Here is a 21,970-nt window from a genome sequence, read left to right as displayed (position 1 = left end):
TAACAACACTCAGTGCATAGATTTTACAGGCTGTGGTCTGGATTCTATGTGATAACGTATGTAAATTACCAGCCCAGATCCTGGAACACAGCATGGGTTCAATAAAGGAAATTATTCTTCAATTAGTTTTCATTGCCTAAAGTATAAAATTCCATTAAAATAAAACTTGGCACTTACAGCTCTGTACAATCTGTTTCCATGCTGTTTTCTCACTGTATTTTCTAGCATTCTCCTATGTAGAACATGCATTCCAGCTGGCCCAGGCCTCTTATTGTCTCTAAGATGCCTTGCTCATTTTTGCCTGTCACATTTTTTAGTACTGCTCTCCCTCTGAACTTTTCGAATCTTTCCTCTGTCTAAATCGTATATTTGTTTAAGCCCAAACAAGATCAAATGTCTTGAAGGTCTCTGGCTCCATATCAACCCACGCGACCTGCCTGTGCCATCACAACACCACAGCGTGTTTTGTTCTTGGCTTGCGTGTGGCAGGCGACACTCTCTGCTCTTGGGAAAAGTCTACTTTAGGTGTAGATGTCTTGTCTCCTGAGCAGCCGGGCAGTGCCCTGCAAGGTTGGCAAATTTGACACCCTCTTCTTTATATCTTCCTGGGTAACTGAGGTGCACGGTAATAATTTATGGATGCCTTGGGATGTGACAATCAGCAACTTGAATAACCCAGGGTAATCTGAATAATTCACAGCCTGTGCTTCTAAACAAATATGTTTGGGGGAGATATAAAGCATACAAGAAACAGAGTTAGTGGTTTCATTTCATCATATGTCAGAGCTTACATTTCAGTGGATAATACTTGAGCTAAAATTTTATGGGAAAATAAGTGTTTCTTCTAGAGATCAAAATGTTGCCTTCTGCTTCTTTCAAAGTAGTACCAGAAAAACGGACAGCCTTCACTCTCCTCCTAGACAGGGGGAAGTGTCAGGTTCTGCAGAGTCCCTGAAAAGAGCTTTATTTACAAGAGCAGTACTTGCAGGGTCAGAAGTCTCCAGGTGGTGAGGGCAGGAAATGATGGGACCTTTGTGCAAGAGAGTCAGGAGAGGTTTTTATTCAGCAGGAAGGGGCAGGCGAGGACCCTCTGCCTGTAGAAAGCAGCTGAAATCAGACATCTTAGTTTTTGAATGTTGAAAAAGAAAAAAAAGGTCAACTTTTGGGAATGTTTACTCTCAGGAAGGGGAGTGGATACAGTCTACCTCCAGGAAGGGTGGGGAGGTAACGTCAGACCTGGTTTTGGCCCGGAGCTCCAGGGGTGGTTAGCACCCTGGGAAGGATGCATGTGGGACTGAAAGTGCAGGGGACTAGGAGCTGAACTACCACTGGCACTAGCAAATTCTGTGAGAAGGTGGAGGAGCCATCCCCAACAGCAACACTATGAGGCAGCGAGAAGCAAGGACAGTAGTAGATCAGATACCAGACTGGTCTTGCTCAGATTTGGACTCCATAAGTCTCTAGGTTTTAGAAGATTCAGGGGGACAAAGGCAGCCCAGAGGAAGATACCGGTTCTTTTTTTCTCACATATTAGATTGGTATTTGAATATTTAATTTGAATATTAAGAGATATGACTATTTTACCACTACTTTGTGGAACAACTCATATTGGTTACATAAGGTCTATGTCAAAATGTGAAATCTATGAGGCACACAGGATAAAAAGCACGATGTTGTTCTAATAAATAAGAGTTAGTATATATCATGATTAAAAAGTATAAGGCCAAGATTCTCAATGTAAAGGGATGAAAATTTTTACTAATGTCAGATTTCTGGGGTTCCATTTGGTGCAAATCAAAAAAGTAGCACAGGGAGTTAAGAAAGGTGATGTGTCACCTGGAAGCAGCCATTCCCTCCCTGACCCTGGCACAAAGATTTCTCAACCAGGAAAAATATATGAGAATTGGCTGAAAAGTGTGAGAGGTAACTATTCTCTGCTTTGGGTAAAAGTTGGAGAAAGAATATAGAAGTACAATGATTAAGCAAATAGTTTTCTTTTAAGATTGGAACCTAATGTGAACAATGACAGTTCAGAGAAAGGAAAATTGAAGAAAAGAAGATAAAAAACAGTTAGAAATAAAATAAGCATCTGTGATTTATTTAAATTTAAATAAATATAAATTATTCAAAATCCAGGTAGCAATTTTTATTAAATATAGGTATCTAATATTACTTTAGACCTTGTAGCTATGAAATGTGTTATCACTAAATATCTGGAGCAAGGAACACACTCTCTGCCTTTAAGACCTAAAAACATGACTGATTTATGACTCAGTGGCCTTGAACAAATAATCAATGATGTTTACAAAGATGCATATACAATGATATTCACTGACTTGTTATATCAAGTAGTGAAAAACTAAAAACAACATAATAAACTGGTGATTAAAGATTAGTTAAATATACTAGGCAAGTCCATACAATAGAATGCTACACGACAATTGAAATCACAGCTCAACATACCTTGAAATAATAAAGGCAGAGGCAGAACAGAATGCCAGGATAGAAGGCTCCACTGATTGTCCCCCTGCAAGGACACCAATTCAACAACTATCTACATAGGAAAAACAGCTTCATAAGAGCCAAAAATCAGGTGAGCCCTCATGGTACCTGGTTTTAACTTCATATTGCTGAAAGAAGCACTGAAGAGGTAGAAAAAACAGTCTCAAATTGCAGACACCACCTCCCCACACCCCCCAGTGGTAGCGTGGTGTGGAGAGCATCTCTGGATGCTGGGGGAGGGAGAGCACAGCAATTGTGAAGCATTGAACTCAGTGGTGTCTTATTAGAACAGAAAAGATAACCAGACTACACTCGGCTGACACCCAGCCACGGAGCAAGCCTTTAGACCAGCCCTAGCCAGGGGGAATCGCTGACCCCAATGGTCGGAACTTGAGTTCCTGCAAACCTTGCCACAGAAAGCTACAGTGCTGTCAGTCTGCAAGTAAACTTGAAAAGGCAGTCTAGACCACAAGGACTGTAACTCTTAGGCGAGTCCTAATGCTGAACTAGGCCCATAGACAGTGGACTTGGGGGGTGCACAACTTACTGAGATACCAGCTGGGGTGGCTAAGGGAGTGCTGGCATCACCTCTCCTCTAACTCTAAGCTGCACAGCTCATGGCTCCAAAAGACACCCCTTCCTTCTGCTTGAGGAGAGGAGAGGGAAGAGTAGGGAGGACTTTGTCTTGCATCTTGGATATCAGCTCAACCACAGCAAGATAGGGCACTGGTCAGAGTTGTGAGGCTTCCATTCCAGGCCCTAAATCCTGGACAACGTTTCTAGACACACCCTGGGCCAGAAGGGAACTTGCTGCCTTGAAGGGAAGGAACCAGTTCTGGCAGCATTCATCACCTGCTACCTGAAGAGCCTTTAGGCCCTGAGCAACTAGCAGCAATACCCAGGTACTACGTTGAAGGCCTTGGGTGAGCCTGAGACTTGCTGGCTTCAGGTGAGACTCAGCACATTCCCAGCCGTGGTAGCTATGGGGTGAGATTCCTTCTGCTTGAGAAAAGCTTAGGGAAAAGTAAAGGGGACTTTGTCTTGCACCTTAGGTACCAGCATAGCCACAGTGGAATAGAGTACCATGCAGGCTCTTGGGGTCCCCGATTCTAGGGGTTGACAAATGGACAGCATTTCTGGACCAGCCCTGGGCCAGAGGTGAGCCCACTGCCCTGGAGGGTGATTCCCAGAGCAGGCAGCATTCGCCACAACCTGATTGAAGAGCACTTGCAAACAAGGAAACATCGGTGGTAGGCTGGCAGTGCTCCCTGTGGCCTTTGGTGATGTTGGCTACAGGGTAAGGCTCCTCTGCCTTTCGGAAAGAGAGGGGTGAGTGGGAAAGACTGTGTCTTGTGGTTTGAGTGCCAGCTCAGCCACAGACAATAGAACACTAGGTAGACTTCTAAGATTTGTCACTCTAGTCCCTGACTCCTGGATAGCACCTCTGGACCTAACCAGGACCTGGGGGAACTTCCTGCCCTGAAAGGAAAGACACAGGCCTGGCTGGCTTTTCCACCTGCTGATTGTAGAGCCCCAGGGCCTTGAGTGAACACAGGCAGTAGCCAGGGAGTGGTTACAGCAGACCCGGGGTGAGACTGAGTGCTGTGCTGGCTTTGGGTCTGACCCAGCCCAGTCACAGTAGTAGCGACGAGGTGCTTGCGTCACTCCACCCCCAGATTTAGGTGGATCAGAAGAGAGAGAGAGACTCTGTATGTTTGGGAGAAAGTAAGGGATGAGAACAAGAGTCTCTGCTTGGTAATCCAGATAATTCTCCTGGATCTTGTCCAAGACCATCAGGGTGGTACCTCTACGAGTCTGCAAGAACCACAGTGTTACTGGGCTTGGAGTGCCGCCTAAAGCAGATACAGCTTAGATCACAACTCCCAAGTTCTTTTAAATATCTGGAAAGCCTTCCCAAGGACTGGTACAAACAAGCCCAGCCAGTGAAGACTACAGTAAATATCTGACTCTTCAGTACCTAGACACTGATGAACATCAACTAGCATCGCCATCATCCAGGAAAATATGACCTTGCCAAATAACTAAATAAGGCACCAATTCTGGAGAAAAAGAGATATATGACCTTTCAGACAGAGAATTCAAAACACTTGTATTGAAGAAACTCAAAGAAATTCAAGACAACAGAGAAGGAATTCAGAATCCTATCAGATAAATTTAATAAAGAGATTGAAATAAAAAGAATCACACAGAAATTCTGGAGCTGAAAAATGCAAGTGGCATACTGATGAAGGCGTCAGAGTCTTTTAATAGCAGAATTGATGAAGCAGAAGAAAGAATTAATGAGCATGAATACAGGCTATTTGAAAATACAGAGTCAGAAGAGACAAAAGAAAAAAGAATAAAAAAATGAAACATGCCTATAGGATCTAGAAAATAGCCTCAAAAGAGCAAATCTAAGAGTTATTGGTCTTAAAGAGGAGATAGAGAAAGAGATAGGGGTAGAAAATTTATTTGAAGGGATAATAACAGAGAACTCCCCAAACCTAGAGAAAGATACCAATATGGAAGTAAAAGGTTATAGAACATCAAGCATATTTAACCCAAATAAGACTACCTCAAGGCATTTAATAATCATACTCTCATAGATCAAGGATAAAGAGAGGATCCTAAAAGCAGCAAGAGAAAAGAAACAACAGTGGAGTTTCAATACACCTGGCCCAAACTTTTCAGCAGAAATTTTACAGGCCAGGAGAGAGTGGCATGGTATATTTAAAGTGCTGAAGGGAAAAACTTTTACCTGAGAATAGTATATCCAGTGAATATACCCTTCAAACATGAAGAAGAAATAACAACCTTCCCAGACAAACAAAAGCTAAGAGAGTTCATCAACACTAGAACTGTTCTACAAGAAATGCTAAAGGGACTACTTCAATCAGAAAGAAAAGGATGTTAATGAGCAATAAGTAATCACCTGAAGGTACAAAACTCACTAATAACATTAAGTACACAGAAAAGCACAGAATATCATAACACTGTAACTGTGCTGTATGAACTACTCTTATCCTAAGTACAGAGACTAAGCAATCAATAAAATATAATAACTACAACAAATTTTCAAGATATGGACAGTACAAAAATATGAATAGAAACAACAGAAAGTTAAAAAGTGGAGGATGAAGTTAAGGTGTAGAGTTTTTGTTAGTTTTTGTTTTGCTTGTTTGTTTATGCAAACAATGTTAAGTTGTTATCAGATTAAAATAATGGGTTATAAGATAGTATTTGCAAGCCTCTTGGTAACCTCAAACCAAAAAACATACAATGGATACACGAAAAAACCAAAAGCAGGGAACTAAATCATATCAGCAGAAAATCATCACTTTTACTAAAAGAAGACAAGAAGGAAAAAAAGAAGGAAGAGAACACCAGAAAGCAAATAACAAAATGGCAGGAGTAAGTCCTTACTTATCAATAATAATATTGAATGTAAATGGACTAAACTCTCCAATCAGAAGACACAGAATGGCTGAATGGATGAAAAACAAGACCCATTGATCTGCTGCCTACAAGAAACACACTTCACCTATAAAGACACACATGGACTGAAAATAAAGGGAGGGAAAAAGATATTCCATGCCAATGGAAACCAAAAAAGAGCGGGAATAGCTATACTTACATCAGACAAAATAAATTTCAAGACAAAACTGTAAGAGAGACAAAGAAGGTCACTACATAATGATAAAGGTGTCAATTTAGCAAGAGGATATAACAATTTTAAATATATGCACCTAAGACTGTAGCACCTAGCTGTATAAAGCAAATTTATTAGCACTAAAGAGAGAGACAGGCCCCAATACAATAATAGCTGGAGACTTCAACACACCACTTTCAGCACTGGACAGATCTTCAAGGCAGAAAATCAACAAAGAAACATCAGATTTAATCTGTAGTATATACCAAATGAACCTAATAGATATTTACAAAACATTTCATCCAATAGCTACAGAATATACATTCGTTTTCTCAGCACATGGATCATTCTCAAGGACAGACCATATGTTAGGTCACAAAACAAGTCTTAAAACATTCAAAAAAATTGAAATAATGTCGAGTATCTTCTCTGACCACAATGGAATAAAACTAGAAATTAATAACAGGAGGAATTATGGAAACTATACAAATACATTGAAATTAAACAATATGCTCCTGAATGACCAGTGAATGAAGAAATTAAATAAACTGAAAAATTTATTGAAACAAATGATAATGCAAATACAACATACCCAAACCTATGGGATACGGCAAAAGCACTACTAAGAGGGAAATTTATAGCTATAAGTGCCTACATCAAAAAAGAGGGAATGTTCCAAATAAACAATTTAATGATGCATCTCAAAAAACTAGAAAAGCAAGAGCAAACTAAACCAAAAAGTAGTAAGAGAAAAGAAATAATAAAGATTAGAGCAGAAATAAATGAAATTGAAATGAAGAAAACAATACAAAGGATCAAAGAAAGCAATAGTTGATTTTTTGAAAAGTTAAACAAAACTGACAAATCTTTAGCCAGACTAAGAAAAAAGAGAGAAGATATAAATAAATAAAATAGGAAATGAAAAAAGAGACATTACAACTGATGCACAAAAAATCATTAGTGGCTACTGTGAGTAACTATATGCCTGTAAATTGGAACATCTAGAAGAAATTGACAAATTCCCAGATACATATAACCTAACAAGATTGAACCAGGAAGAAATCCAAAACCTGAACAGACCAGTAACAAATAGCAAGATTGAAGCCATAATAAAAAGTCTCCCAGTAAAGAAAAGCCTGTGACCTAATGGCTTCACTGCTGAATTCTACTGAACATTTAAAGAAGAACTAATACCAATCCTACTCAAACTGTTTTGAAAAATAGAGGAGGAAGGAACACTTCCAAACTCATTCTACAATACCAGTATTACCCTGACACCAAAAACAGACAAAGACACATCAAAAAAAAGAAAACTGTAGGCCAATATCTCTGACGAAGAAATCCATCCCCCCCACTGACTGCCCCACTGCCAAATACTGGCAAACCAAATTCAACAATATATTGGAAAGATCATTCATCATGACCAAGTGGGACTTTTTCCCTAGGATGCAAGGATGGCTCAACATATGCAAACCAATGCAAAATAATACAATGTGATATATCATATCAATGAATGAAGGACAAAAACCATATGACAATTTCAACGATGCTGCAAAAGCGTTTGGTAAAATCCAACATCTCTTTATAATAAAACCATCAAAAAAACTGGGTAGAGAAGGAACATACCTCAACATAATAAAAGCTATACACAACATACCCACAGCCATGCAATCCCTATCAAAATATTAAGGACGATCTTCACAAAAATAGAAAGAAAATCCTAAAATTTATATGGAACCACAAGAGACTCAGAATAGTCAAAGCTACCCTAAGCAAAAATAACAGAACCACAGGAATCACTTTACCTGACTTCACATTATACTAGAGAGCTGTAGTAACCAAAACAGGCATGGTACTGGTATAAAAACAGACACATAGACCAATGAAACAGAATACAGAACCCAGAAACAGATCCAGACACCTATGGTGAACTCATTTTTGACAAAGGTGCCAAGAACATGCAATGGGGGATAGACAATCTCTTTAATAAACGGTGGTCGTAAAACTGGATATTCATATGCAGAAGAACAAAACTAGACCCCATCTCATGCCATACACAAAAATCAAATAAAAATGGATTAAAGACTTAAATATAAGACCTCAAACTATGAAACTAGTACAATAAAACATTGGGGGAAATCTCCAGGACATTGGTCTGGGCAAAAATTTCTTGAGTAATACCCGACAAGCACAGGTACCCAAACAAAAATGGGCAAATTGGATCACATCAAGTTAAAAATCTGCACAGCAAAGGAAACAACCAACAAAGTGAAGAGACAGCCCATAGAATGAGAGAAAATATTTGCAAACTACCTATCTGACAAGGGATTAATAACCAGAATATATAAGGAGCTCAAACAACTCTACAGGATAAAGTCTAATAATCTGATTTTTAAAATGGGCAGAAGATTTGAATAGATGTATCTCTAAAGAGGACACACACATGGCAAACAGGCATATGAAAAGGTGCTCAACATCATTGATCATTAGAGTAATGCAATGCAAAACCACAATGAGATATCATCTTACCCCAGTTAAAATGGTTTATATCCAAAAGACAGGCAATAACAAATGCTGGTGAGGATGTGGAGAAAAGGGAACCCTCATACACTGTTGGTGAGAATGAAAATCAGTACGACCATTATGGAGAACAGTTTGGAGGTTCCTCGAAAAATTAAAAATAGAGTTACCATATGATCCAGAAATACCCAAAGGGAAGGAAATCAGCATATTGAAGAGATATCTCCACTCCTATGTTGTTGCAGCACTGTTTACAATAGCTAAGATTTGGAAGCAACCTAAGTGTTCATCAACGGATGGATAAAGAAAATATGGTACATATACAAAATGGAGTACTTTACAGCCATAAAAATAATGAGATCCTGTCATTTGCAACAACATAGATGGAAGTGAAATAAGCCAGGAACAGAAAGACAAACATCACATGTTCTCACTTATTTATGGGATCTAAAAATCAAAACAATTGAACTCATGGGCATAGAGAGTAGAAAGATGGTTGCCAGAGGCTGGAAAGTTAGTGTATGTGTGGGGTGGTTCTGGAGGGAGGTGGGGATGGTTAATGGTACACAAATAGTTAGAAATAATTAATAATACCTACTATTTGATAGTACAACAGGGTGACTATAGTGAATAATAACTTAATTGTACATTTTTTAAAATAAAAAAATGCAGCCTTAAAGGAAAATTTTAAAAAACAACAAAAAAGAGGAGGATGAAAATGCAGTTTTAATATCTCTATTAAAGGTATGTTTAAAGCTGTGCTGTTTCTTAGATCTCTATATGATAACATCCTTAAAAGAGAGTTTAGGTTTTTAAGAATTGTAGATTTTTTTTTTTCATTTCCACAGATGTCTGCTTGTATTTTGAGTCACCCTGTTTCTTCTTCCAACAAAATAAACCCACTCAAAATGTTTTAAAAATCATAATAGGCCAGGCACCGTGGCTCATGCCTGTAATCCCAGCAGTCTGGGAGGAAGAGATGGGCAGATCACAAGGTCAGGAGATTGAGACCATCCTGGCTAACATGGTGAAATCCCTTCTCTACTAAAAATACAGAAAAAAAAAAAATTAGCCAGGCGAGGTGGTGGGCGCCTCTAGTCCCAGCTACTCCGGAGGCTGAGGCAGGAGAATGGCGTGAACCCAGGAGGCAGAGCTTGCAGTGAGCTGAGATAGCGCCACTGCACTCCAGCCTGGGTGACAGAGCAAGACTCCGTCTCAAAAAAAAAAAAAAAAAAAAAAAGTCATAATAAAGGCCATACATGGTAAATTCACAGCTAGCATCATAATGAATGGGGAGAAATGGAAAGCCTTTCGTCTAAGATCTAGAACAAGACAACAATGCCCACTTTTACCACTTTTGTTCAATATAATCCTGGAAGTCCTGGCAAGAGCAATTAGACAGGAGAAAAAAAGGAAAAAGCTGGAAGTATCATGCTACCTGACTTCAAACTATACTACAAGGCTACAGTAACCAAAACAGGTACAGTAACCAAAACAGTAACCAAAACCGTACCATGGTACTGGTACCAAAACAGACTTATAGACCAATGGAGCAGAACAGAGACCTCAGAAATAACACCACACATCTACAACCATCTGATCTTTGACAAACCCGACAAAAACAAGCAAGAGGAAAGGATCTCCTATCCATTAAATGGTGCTGGGAGAAAACTGGCTAGCCATATGCAAAAAGCTGAAACCGGGTGCCTTCCTTATACCTTATACAAGACGAATTAAATACTTAAATGTAAAACCCAAAACCTTAAAAACACTAGAAGAAAACCTAGGCAATGCCATTCAGGACATAGGCATGGGCAATGACTTCATGACAAAAATGCCAAAAGAAATTTCAACAAAAGCTACAGTTGACAAATGGGATCTAATTACACTAAAGAGCTTCTGCACAGCGAAAGAAACTATCATCAGAGTGAACAGGCAACCTACAGAATAGGATAAATTTTTTGCAATCTATCTATCTGACAAAGATCTAATATCCAGAATTTACAAGGAACTTAAACACATTTACAAGAAAAAAACAACCCCATCAAAAAGTGGGCAAAGTATATGAACAGACACTTCTCAAAAGAAGACATTTATGCAGCCAACAAACAAATGAAAAAAAGCTACCATCCTGGCCAACATGGTGAAACCCCGTCTCTACTAAAAATACAAAAATTAGCTGGGCTTCGTGGCGTGTGCCTGTAGTTCCAGCTACTCAGGTGGCTGAGGTAGAAGAATCGCTTGAATCCGGGAGGCAGAGGTTGCACTGAGCCGTGATCGCGCCACTACACTCCAGCCTGGCAACAGAGCGAGACTCCCTCTAAAAAAAAAAAAAGCTCAAGATCACTGATCATCAGAGAAATGCAAATCAAAACCACAACGAGATACCATCTCATGCCAGTCAGAATGGCGATTATTAAAAAGTCAGGAAACAATAGATGCTGGCAAGGCTGTGGAGAAATAGTAACACTTTTATACTGTTGGGAGTGTAAATTAGTTCAACCATTGTGAAAGACAGTATGGTGATTCCTCAAGGATCTAGAACTGGAAATACCATTTGACCCAGCAATCCCATTACTGGGTATACACCCAAAGAAATATAAATTATTCTGGCCAGGTGCGATGGTTCACGCCTGTAATCCCAGCACTTTGGAAGGCGGAGGTGGGTGGATCACGATGCCAAGAGATCGAGACCATCCTGGCCAACATGGTGAAACCCCGTCTCTACTAAAAATACAAAAATTAGCTGGGCATCATGACGCACACCTGTAGTCCCAGCTACTCAGAGAGCTGAGGCAGGAGAATTGCTTGAATCCTTGTCTTGTTCCAGATCTTAGAGGCAGAGGTTGCAGTGAGCTGAGATTGTGCCATTGCACTCCAGCCTGGTGACAGTGTAAGACCCCATCTCAAAAAAAAAAAAAAAAGAAAAAAGAAAAAAATATATAAATCATTCTACTATAAAGATACATGCACACGTATGTTTATTACAGCACTATTTACAATAGCAAAGACATGGTACCAACCCAAATGTCCATCAATGATAGACTGGATAAAGAAAATGTGGTACACATACATCATGGAATACTATGCAGCCATAAAAAGGAATGAGATCGTGTCCTTTGCAGGGACATGGATAAAGCTGGAAGCCATCATCCTCAGCAAATTAACACAGGAAAAGAAAACCAAACACTGCATGTTCTCACTCATAAGTGGGAGTTGAACAATGAAAACACATGGGCACAGAGAGGTGAACAACACACACCAGGGCCTGTTGGGGGGTGGGAGGTGAGGGGAGGGAACTTAGAGGACGGGTCAACAGGTGCAGCAAGCCACCATGGTACATGTATACCTATGTAACAAACCTGCACGTTCTGCACATGTATCCCATTTTTTTTTCTTAGAAGAAATAAAGAAAAAAAAAAAGAAAAGAAGTCAAATTAGCCTTGTTTGCAGATGACATGATGCTATACTTAGAAAAACTTAGACTCCACCAGAAAACTGTGAGAGCTGACAAACAAATTCAGTAAAGTTGCAGAATACAAAATCAACATACAAAAATTAGTAACACTTATATACAACAACAGTGAACAATCTAAAAAAGAAATGAAAAAGTAATCCCATTTACAATAGCCTCAAATAAAATTAAATACTTAGAAATTAACCAAAGAAGTGAAAGATCTCTATGAAAACTATAAAACACTGATGACAGAAGTTGAAGAGGACACCATAAAACGGAACAGTATGCTCATGGGTTGGAATAATTAATATTGTTAAAATTTCCTTACTACCCAAAGCAATTTACAGATTCAATGCAATTCCAATCAAAATACCAATGACATTCTTTGTAAAGATAGAAAAAAATCTAAAATTTATGTGGAATTGCAAAAGACCCTGAATAGCCAAAGCAGTCTGGAGCAAAAAGAGCAAAGTTGGAGGAATCACAGTACCTGACTTCCAAATTTACTACAAACACATAGTAACAACATCAGCACGGCATCAGCATAAAAACAGTTACACAGATCAATGGAAGAGAATAAATAACCCAGATATAAATCCATGCATTTACAGTCAACTCACCTTCGACAAAGGTGCCAAGAACATACATGGGGAAAGGATAGTTTTTTCAGTAAATGGTGCTGGGAAAACTGGATATCCATATGCAGAGGAATGAAACTAGGCCTCTATCTCTCACCAGACACAAAAATCAAATCAAGATGTATTAAAGACTTAAATCTAAGACCCGAAACTATGAAACTACTTGAAGAAAACATTGTGGAAATGCTTCAAGACACTGGTCTCTGCAAAGATTTTTGGAGTAAGATCTCAAAAGCATAAGCAACAAAAGCAAAAACAGGCAGGTGGAACTATACCAAGATAGAAAGCTTCTGCACAGCAAGGAAAACAATCAACAAAGTGAAGAGACAACTCACAGAATGGGAGAAAATATTTGCAAACTCTCCATCCAGCAAGAGTTTAACAACCAGATTACATAAGGAGCTCAAACAACTTAGCAGCAAAAGAAAACCAACAAATAATCCAATTTAAAAATGGGCAAAATATCTGCACAGACATTGCTCAAAATAAGACATACAAATGGCCAAACAGGTATATGAAAAATTTCAAAGCATCACTAATCATCAGAGAAATGAAAATCAAAGCTACAATGAGATATAATCTCACCCCAGTTAAAATGGCTTATATCCAAAAACGGGCGATATAGGATGCTGGTGAGGATGTGGAGAAAGAGGAACCCCCGTACACTGTTGGTGGGAAGGTCAACTACTATAGCCACTGTGGAGAACAGTTTGGAGGTGACTCAAAAAACTAAAAATAGAGCTACCATATGATCCAGCAATCCCACTACTGGGTATATATTGAAAAGAAAAGAGATCAGTACATCAAAGAGATATCTGTACTACCATGTTTATTGCAGCATTATTCACGAAAGCCAAAATATGGACTCGACCTAAGTGTCCATCAGTGAATGAATGAATAAAATGTGGTATATAAACATAATGAAATATTATTCAACCATAAAGAAGAATGAAATCTTGTCATTTGCAGAAACATGAGTGGAACTGGAGGCCATTATGTTAAGTGAAATAAAGCAAGCACAGAAAGACAAATGTCCCATGTTCTCACTCACATGTGGGAGCTAAAAAAGTAAATCTCATGAAGATAGATAGTGGTGGTTACAAGAGCCCAGGAAGGGTAGAGGGGAGAGGGAGATGAAGAGAAATTGACTAATGGGCACAAATACATGGTTTGATAGAAGAAATAAGAGCTAGTGTTTAATAAATCAGTAGGGTGACTATAGTTTACAATAATCTATTGTACATTCCAAAATGGCTAGAAGAGAAGAATTTCAATGGTTCTAGCATAAAGAAGAGACTTTAGGGTGATAGATATCCTAAGTACACTGATTTGATCTTTACAAATTATATGAATGTATCAAATTATCACATGTACCCTGAAACTACATACAGCTATTAAAACTACATACATATACCAGTTTATAAAATTGCAGTTCAATGGTGCAGGAGCTTCTTTGTGTGTGTGTGTGTGTGTGTGTGTGTGTGTGTGTGTGTATTTCAAGCAAAGGCATAGAAAAATCCATGACATCAAATTTTAATGGTGGTTATCACTGGGTGGTAGAGCTATAAGCTATTTTTTAAATAAATGTTTTATTTTAGAACAGTTTTAAATTTATGGAAAAGTTGCAAAGATAGTACAGAGTCCCCACAAACCTCACACCCAGTTTAACATCTTGCATCATGTTAACATCTTACCTGAGTATGGTGCATTTATCGCAACTAGTGGACACACTGTTATTAACTAAAGTCCATACTTTATTCAAATGTCCTTAATTTTAACCTAATGTCCTTTTGTGTTTCTGGGTCTCATCCAGGACATGGTATTATTACCTTTAGCCATCATGTCTTCTTAGGCTTCTCTTGGCTGTGACAGTTTCTCAGCCTTCCCTTGTTTTTGATGACCTTGAAATTTTTAAGGAGTACTGCTCAAATATTTTGTAGAATTGCCACAATTGTGTGATATTTTTCTCATGATTAGACTGGGGTTATGGACCTTGCGGGAGGAAGACCACAAGATGTAAACTATCATTCTCATTACATCACATCAAGGGACACGCTATCAAGGTGACTCATGACTGGTGCTAACCATGGTCACCTGGCTGAGTTCATGCTTGCCAGGTTTCCCCACTGCAGTTAGTGTTTCCTGCACACTGTTTCCATAATGGATTCTTTGGAAGGAAGTCAGAACGCATAGCCCTCACATGCAGAGCAGAGAGTTCTGCTCCACCTCTTTGAGGGTGGAGTGTCTACATAATCCATTTGGAGTTCTTCTGCATGGGAGATTAGCCTATCCTTCCCTATTTATTTATTTATTCAATCCTATGTTTCTATCAGTATGAATGCATGGACAACTATTTTATACTTTAGATTATAATCCAATGCTATTTGATTTGTTTCATTGCTTAAATTGTTCCATCTTTGGCCACTGGGAGCTCTCTCAGTTGGCACCTGTGTCCTGTGCCAGACCTGCATCACTGTGGCTTTCTGGAACACTTATTTACTCTCTGGCACTGCAAGATGTTCCAGGCTCAACTTGTTATTTCCTGACATAGTCATAGAATCAGCCACTTCCCCCAGGGATCCCTGATTTCATCCAGTGCAGAATGGTATTAGAAACCAAGATCAGAGTGCTCAATGTACTTGTTGCTACTGGGGTGCCATTTACATTTTAATAAAGTCTATTATTTATTTTTTCTTTCATGGATGATGCTTTTCATGTTATATCTAAAAACACCAAATCCAGTGTCATGGAGATTTTCTTCTATGTTTTCTTTTAGAAGTTGTAAGTTTTGTAATTTTCATTTAGGTCTATGATCATTTGGAGTTAAGTTTTTTCTGTAAGGAATAAGATCTATGTTTAAGATAATTTTTTCCTCATATGAACGTCCAATTGTTCCAGCACTGTTTGTTGAAAAGTCTACCCTTTTCCCATTGAATTGCTTTTGTGCCTTTGTTGAAATCAGCTGGCTATATTTGTGTGGGCCTGTATTTGTGTGGTCCTTACTGTTTCATTGATCTATTTGTGTATTCTTTTCCTAAGCACATGCTGTCTTGATTACTGGCTTTAGAGTAAGTCTGAGAGTTACTCAGACTTACTGTGAAGTAAGGAGTGACAGTCCTCTGACTTTGTTGTTCTTTTTCACTGTTTTGTTGGCTCTTCAAGCTCATCTGCTTTTCCACAGAAATTCTGGAATAAGTTTATTGACATCTTCAAAATAGCTTTCTGGACTTTTGACAGGGATTGTGTTGACTCTGTTGATCAAGTTGAGAAGATTAAAAAAGTGTGTTTCTTGCTGTTTTGCAAGTTTTCTGATTTTGGTATTTAAAACATATACTACAAAGTGCCTGAGGGGGAGCTTGTACAGCTTCCTGCAGCCTGCCTGGAGGAGAGACAGCTGCTGCCAGAAGGTTCCCTGACCAGGAGCTGCTGGTCCCTGGTCTAGTCCTGGCTGGGCTGAGGCTGCTCCAGTTACGCTCAGCACTAGGGCTCCCTTCAGGGCACCAGGCATCTGGAGGACAGAGAGGCAGCTTGGAATCTCTCAATCCATCTGCTTCTCATCACAACAGTGTTTGCCCCAGATCATGCCAGCCACAGTGCGGGAGCTGGCGGATGCCCCTGTGTCCCAGTGTCTCTCCTACAAAACCAACACCAGTCACCACCCCATCATGGGTGAAAGCATCATCCCCAGAAAATGCTTCCTTTTTGAATTCTTATCTTTTACACCTGACACCAGGTTGACATTGGCTCACTTAATCCCATGATGTATGATTTATAAAAAGCAGTCAGCGTGGCTCAGCAGGGAACACAGGCAGGTGCAGTTGCCTTAGGTGAGAGTGTGAAGCAGCAAAACCCCAGAGCTGGGGTGATTGCTAGAGCAAGGAGGCCAGTGACAGTAGCAGGGACTAGGGGCCAAAGGACACAGGGACAGGGGAGGAGCTGAGGGCCGGGCAGCCGAGAGCAGGGGCCGGAGTGTCAGGGAGCAACCCAGGCAGCCTGCAGCCTCTCCTGGAGCTCCCTTTTTATTAGATAAAGAAACTCCATCAAGTCCTTGTTTAACCTTAAAAATGAGTACTAAATTCTTCCCTGCACGGTCCCATTTTCATTCTCATCTCTGAAATGGCTCAAAATTTCCCCTTTTGAAAAAGCATAAACTAGTTTATAACTGGTTTAGTTAGCCAAACAAATGCCATGAAATAAAAGGATATCAGTAAAGATCTGCTTTTTCTCCCAGATGAAGGCTTTAAAATTTACTGGGTATCTTTGGACGAGTGCCTGGCAGACTTCTCTGCCTTACCTAGCTCCTATTCGCCCCACCTTTAAAAAGTGGCCGAGTCCAGCCCAATCAGACCCCAGGGCCACCATGAGTGCAGCGGGTAGCTTTGGCTTCTGGACCTTGCTCTGGAGTCGCTGGCTTTGCGCCATCTATGGCAGGGTCTCCATCCTAGGGTCTGGGGGATGTTAACTGGGAAAAAGGAGATTGGGGCATATAAGGAGGGCAGGAGGAAGAAAGATTTAAGATCTTTTGGGGGCTTTAATCCAAGTAATCACTTAAAGAATTGGCAGTTTTTAGCACCTCTAGGATCCAATTTTAGGTTATATGTCATTGGAAATCCAAAAGATACAGGAAACACCGTACTGCCTATGAACATCTAGCTGAGGAGGTAAGACATGCACAGCTGAGAAAGAGGACAGGTGAGCCTTTGGTCACTTGCAAATTGGGGTCAGAACTGCTCCATGGTGTGGATGGCATGGAAAAGAATTGGCTTCACTTACGAGTGCTTTAGGTAATTCATTCTGTACTGTGTTGGGCCCACAACGCATGTTCAGCAATTTTACTTAATACTCAACCAGGTAAAACAGCAGATTCCAGGATACCTCAGCACATCCTTACAATTCTGCACTTTAAGGGCAATTTGATTTTGCCATGGTTTCTCTTGCAATGTTAAAGGTTGGAGACAGGGCAGAGTGAAAGGCATTCTCTCTTAATGCTCCAGTTACACATAAAGGGTAGGTGTTCCTATTTCCTGCTCCCCTGCCTATATTATAGATAAGAAAAGGGAGGCTCAGGGAGGTTGGGTTTCTTGCTTAAGGTCACCCAGCTGCGAATCTGCCTCATTCCAAGGTCTGTGCTCGCTTGGTTATTCCAAAGAGCCCGAGAGGCTGAGTGTTTGGAAGCAGGACAAGCCTAGCTCTGAAACAGGTATGGGTAAGGAGGACCGGGTCAGGTTGGGCCAAGAGCTGTGGGAGGAGCCGGGAACTGAGGGGCTCAGGACTCTGAGGCTGTTTTGGTGCTAAATAAAACAAAATAACAACATAGCACCATAATAAAACTTGTAGACTATTATTAATCAGTTAATCAATACTCTGTTGAAATAGGAAAAATTCAAGGACAGATGAATTTCTACTTTGTTTTCTGCTCCCGGACCGTCCCAACTGCTTTGCTAGGGCCCAGTCACTGTCTCCAGCTGAAGTCAGTTTTCCTTGAACTTACTGATGTTGATCTTACAGAGTTATAAGTTACGCTTATCACTGTGAAGACTGGCTGCAGCCAGCAGAGCTCGTTATGGTAGGCAATGGCTCATCTGAATCCAGCGCACATCTTGTTTTGAATTCTGCATAGGCTCAATTATGAGAGGCCTTCAAGGGAGCCTTATTTTGGGGGTGGCTATATTCTTTTTCCCCATGCCGGGCACAGGCAGAAGCATCTCTCGGTGTGATCATCTTGCAGGCCGCTGGGCAGGTTTACAGCTTTTCCGACACTTCACAGAGCACTGCTGCTTACAGTATAATTTCTTTTTTAATATACACAAAACTGGAAATTAGGCATGAATGACAATGTGATCACATCTTAGGACGAGCAAAGGAAAGTCCCGAGAATGGAAGCTTTTGCAGGAGCTCACAGCTAGGGAGGCATGAAGCCCAGGCTGGAGTGTTCTGGTTGGAAATCAGTGTGATGCTCACCTCCCTGCACAGCCTCACCTGGACCACCACCTTCCACCCGCTCACATCTCCCATCCTCTGAGCTTCACTGCTCATGGCAGGCTTCCTCCACGGTGCCTTCTTGCCAATGTGACCCACTCGGACCTTTCCCTGCCATGGCTGTGCTGCTCACACAAACGCTTGCCGCCCCCAGGTTTTGATGCTGGGACGCCTACTAGGTTGACTTAGTCTCTATAGTTTGCACATGTTGTTTTCCCACCAAGTCAGGCTCTGTGTGTTACCCATGCTGCTAGCACAGCGCTTGGCACACACATATTTTGAGTTGAGAACTTACTTTAAAACCATCTTCCAAATTTTGTACCCTGGCAGCTCATAGTCAGAGAACAAAGAAGTTAAGACTTTAGGACTCCACCACACTTTAAGGCCCACTGGGTGGGTCTGCACCAGCGCTTGCCTGTCTGTTCACACATTCTCTCCCTGGGCCTGGACACGTCCTTCCTCACTTCTCACACTCAGCACTGTGTCCTTGCCCCAAGTACAGGCTCTCCTCCACTGCCCCCGCAACCCAAGGGAGCCCAGGATCGCTGCCCGTCTATGCACCTGTAGCCGTTTGTTCTCATTTCTACAACGGCATTATTCACATGAAAACCCTGCAGATGGATCTGAGTTCCTTAGGATAAGACCTGCCCTGACCATGTCTGAGGCTGAGCCCTGCAGACAACCTGGCCCACAGCAATTATATTTGCGTAATGAAGGCAAGGAATGTGGCTTACACAGACAAGAAAGCTCTCATTAAAATGTATTAGACACTAAGGATTCCATAGGAAACATACCTGGGATCATTAACAAGGTAAAGAATAGGATTTTTTTTTTTTAAGATGTCTTAAGTTGCTCTGAGGCAGTGAGAGGGCAATTTGCTGCTGAGCAAAAACCTCCTCTGCCAGAGATTCAGGACCCACTGAGAAGTCAGGATGGCTTTGGAGCTATCTACCCCATTACCCTGGTTCATGCCCTCCTCCACCCCTGCCGCGGCCTAAGCGGTGTTCCAAAGGCAGGGTGAGGGCTCCCATCTCCCTGCTCCCACAGCTTTTTGTGGGTGTGTGTCCTGTCTGGGAGCTAGTGTGAAGCGTTGTCTCAGCGTGCACTGTCCTCAGCCCCAGGGCTCCAGGAGTCTCCACTCTGACTTAGGCTAGCAACAAGGCCCAGCACATATGGGTTTGGTACAGCTTGATCCAGGCATGAATGTGTGAGCAGAGCCTGTGACCACCGCTTCACTCCCACTCCGGGGATGGGGTGGGGAGGGCATGTGAGGAGCACTCCTCCTTCTGATCTGCTCAAGGCTGTACTCTCTGGACCCCTTTGTACCCCTTTCCCATTCCTATCCCTTTTGGACTTTTTGCATGCATGTATGTATGTATGTTTACAAGTGTGCACATATGTGTGTGTGTGTGTGTATGAGTGTGTGTGTGTAAGTGAAGAATGGGGACAGTTATCTGAAGGCAGCTTAGACAAACTGAAATATGAAGAAGAGCTGTTTAATCGAAAGCCTGGGCCTCTTTTCTAGGTAACACGTGCCCCCCGACAGAGCCAGCCAAAGGAAGGTGTGAGCCCCTCATGATGGCAGTGACTGCATGCTTTCTGGGTGCAAACACTTTGCAGGAGTATGTGATAATCAGTATGCTTTTAGTTATTGTTTATCCTGCACCCCATGTTGCTGCCTAGGAAGGTGGAGGACGACTGAGCTAGTGGTTGAGAAAGGCACAAAAGTGTGCATCTCCCAGAACTGTAACGTCACACGTGTGGATGGTGGAGTTGCTTAGACACCAATGCCTGAGGTTCAGGAAGCTGCCGCATGCCCACGTCTTTGTGGCGCTAAAACCCCCGCACTCTTACACCTAGAAAAGCTGATCAGGTGAAGAGGCTAACTCCAGAAGTGATAATAGAGGCATGATTTGTTTCACCCCTAATTCTATTAGGAAAAAACTGGCTGTAGTCCTTGAATAGAGCTCAATGACAATTTGAAGAGTACTAGAGAAGCCAATAAATTCATTAATAGGGAAGATTGTTTTAGCTAGACAAAAAGGTAATAGCCTTCATTGTAGTAGTTTAATTAGAAAAATAATAAACTCCCTTAGGAAGGATGAAAGCCCATAATTAAAAAGATGAGCTATTTGGAGGAATTCTGAATAGTACCTCTTCTCAGATTTGTTCCTAGCTGCTCTATTCATGGTCCAAAAGCACTTAACAAGCTGAGGAATTAGTGGAAAATGTACTTACCTTCAGCTCTGAAGCAGGAACTTTCTGGGCAAAATGAATGAGAAGGAATGAGCTCGGAGAGAAAAGCAAGCAAGTGGACCTTGGGCCGGGAAGGGCCGGAACACATGCATCACCGGAGAGACAGCTAGATTGTTATCATTACCTTGAATAAATGTCATCCCACATGAACTGTGCATTTCTGGTAATGTGAAGTTAGAGAAATGGAAAGACACAGGCAGATGAAGACATAATTTCCATGAGCTCAGCTAGTCAAGGTTACTTCGAATGTTTATGACAATGTTTCTAGCAGATTATGGAATTGTCATCTTGCTCTTTTTAAATGCCACTTTAGAGTTGCATTTAGTTCCAAAAAGAACTAAGGAATTAAATAAATCAGGTTTTTGAGAAAATGGTTTTGGAAGAATTTGTTTTAAACTTCTAGCAACCTTCTTGATATATCTTGCAAACATTTGGCTCATTAGTCTCATTAAGAAGAAGGGAATAGCCCCATTATCCCTATTTCACAAGACTAAACAATGAGAGTGAGGAAACTGTGTGCTCAAGTGCACATATGACGCATGGGTCCAGACAAGAAAAAAACCCTGTGTTCTGCCAATGCTTCTCCGTCCAAAAACTTCACAGAAACTGCCATAGATAAGAGCCATCATTCAAAGCAAAATTCTTCCGTTTTAGGGTGCAATGCTGTGTGTTTTCTGCCTGCCGGGGCCTGCAGGGAAGGGCTACTGTTGGTGTCAGTCACAGCAACAGGAATGCTGAAGTGTGGAATTGGGCCAAGTTTCCAGATGGTCCTGGGTTTTTGGGGCTGGGGCCAAACCAGTGGCTGTTTCTGAAATGTGAGCTTCCGCCCCAAGCTAAAAAGTGTTCACACGTGGGTGGTCTGGAAAAGACCAAAGAGAGAGGCCTGAGTTGAATTTGCCAGGCGGGTAAACACAATTTTATAAAGTGGCTTTTCCTGGCCTGTCACTGAGGCAAAGCATGTTGTCCCCA

General features: G+C 41.1%; 1 protein-coding gene across 2 annotated transcripts in view; it reads right to left on the bottom strand.

Annotated features, from left to right (window-relative positions):
• The window catches only part of MC2R (melanocortin 2 receptor), a 33,546-nt gene extending 12,343 nt beyond the window's left edge, over positions 1-21,203 (bottom strand). The window contains exon 1 of one of the 2 annotated variants that reach the window (XM_004059220.4): positions 21,126-21,203. The gene's annotated coding sequence lies outside the window, so the exon portion shown is untranslated. Of the gene's footprint in view, positions 1-20,983; positions 21,033-21,125 lie in introns of those variants that run through there. The other variant, XM_004059219.4, reaches the window with a different exon arrangement.
• Between the last annotated feature and the right edge of the window lie 767 nt (positions 21,204-21,970).

The sequence above is a fragment of the Gorilla gorilla genome, chromosome 17 (assembly GCF_029281585.2).
Source record: "Gorilla gorilla gorilla isolate KB3781 chromosome 17, NHGRI_mGorGor1-v2.1_pri, whole genome shotgun sequence".
NCBI classification, from domain to species: domain Eukaryota; kingdom Metazoa; phylum Chordata; class Mammalia; order Primates; family Hominidae; genus Gorilla; species Gorilla gorilla.
This window is presented reverse-complemented; position numbering and strand designations above follow the sequence as displayed.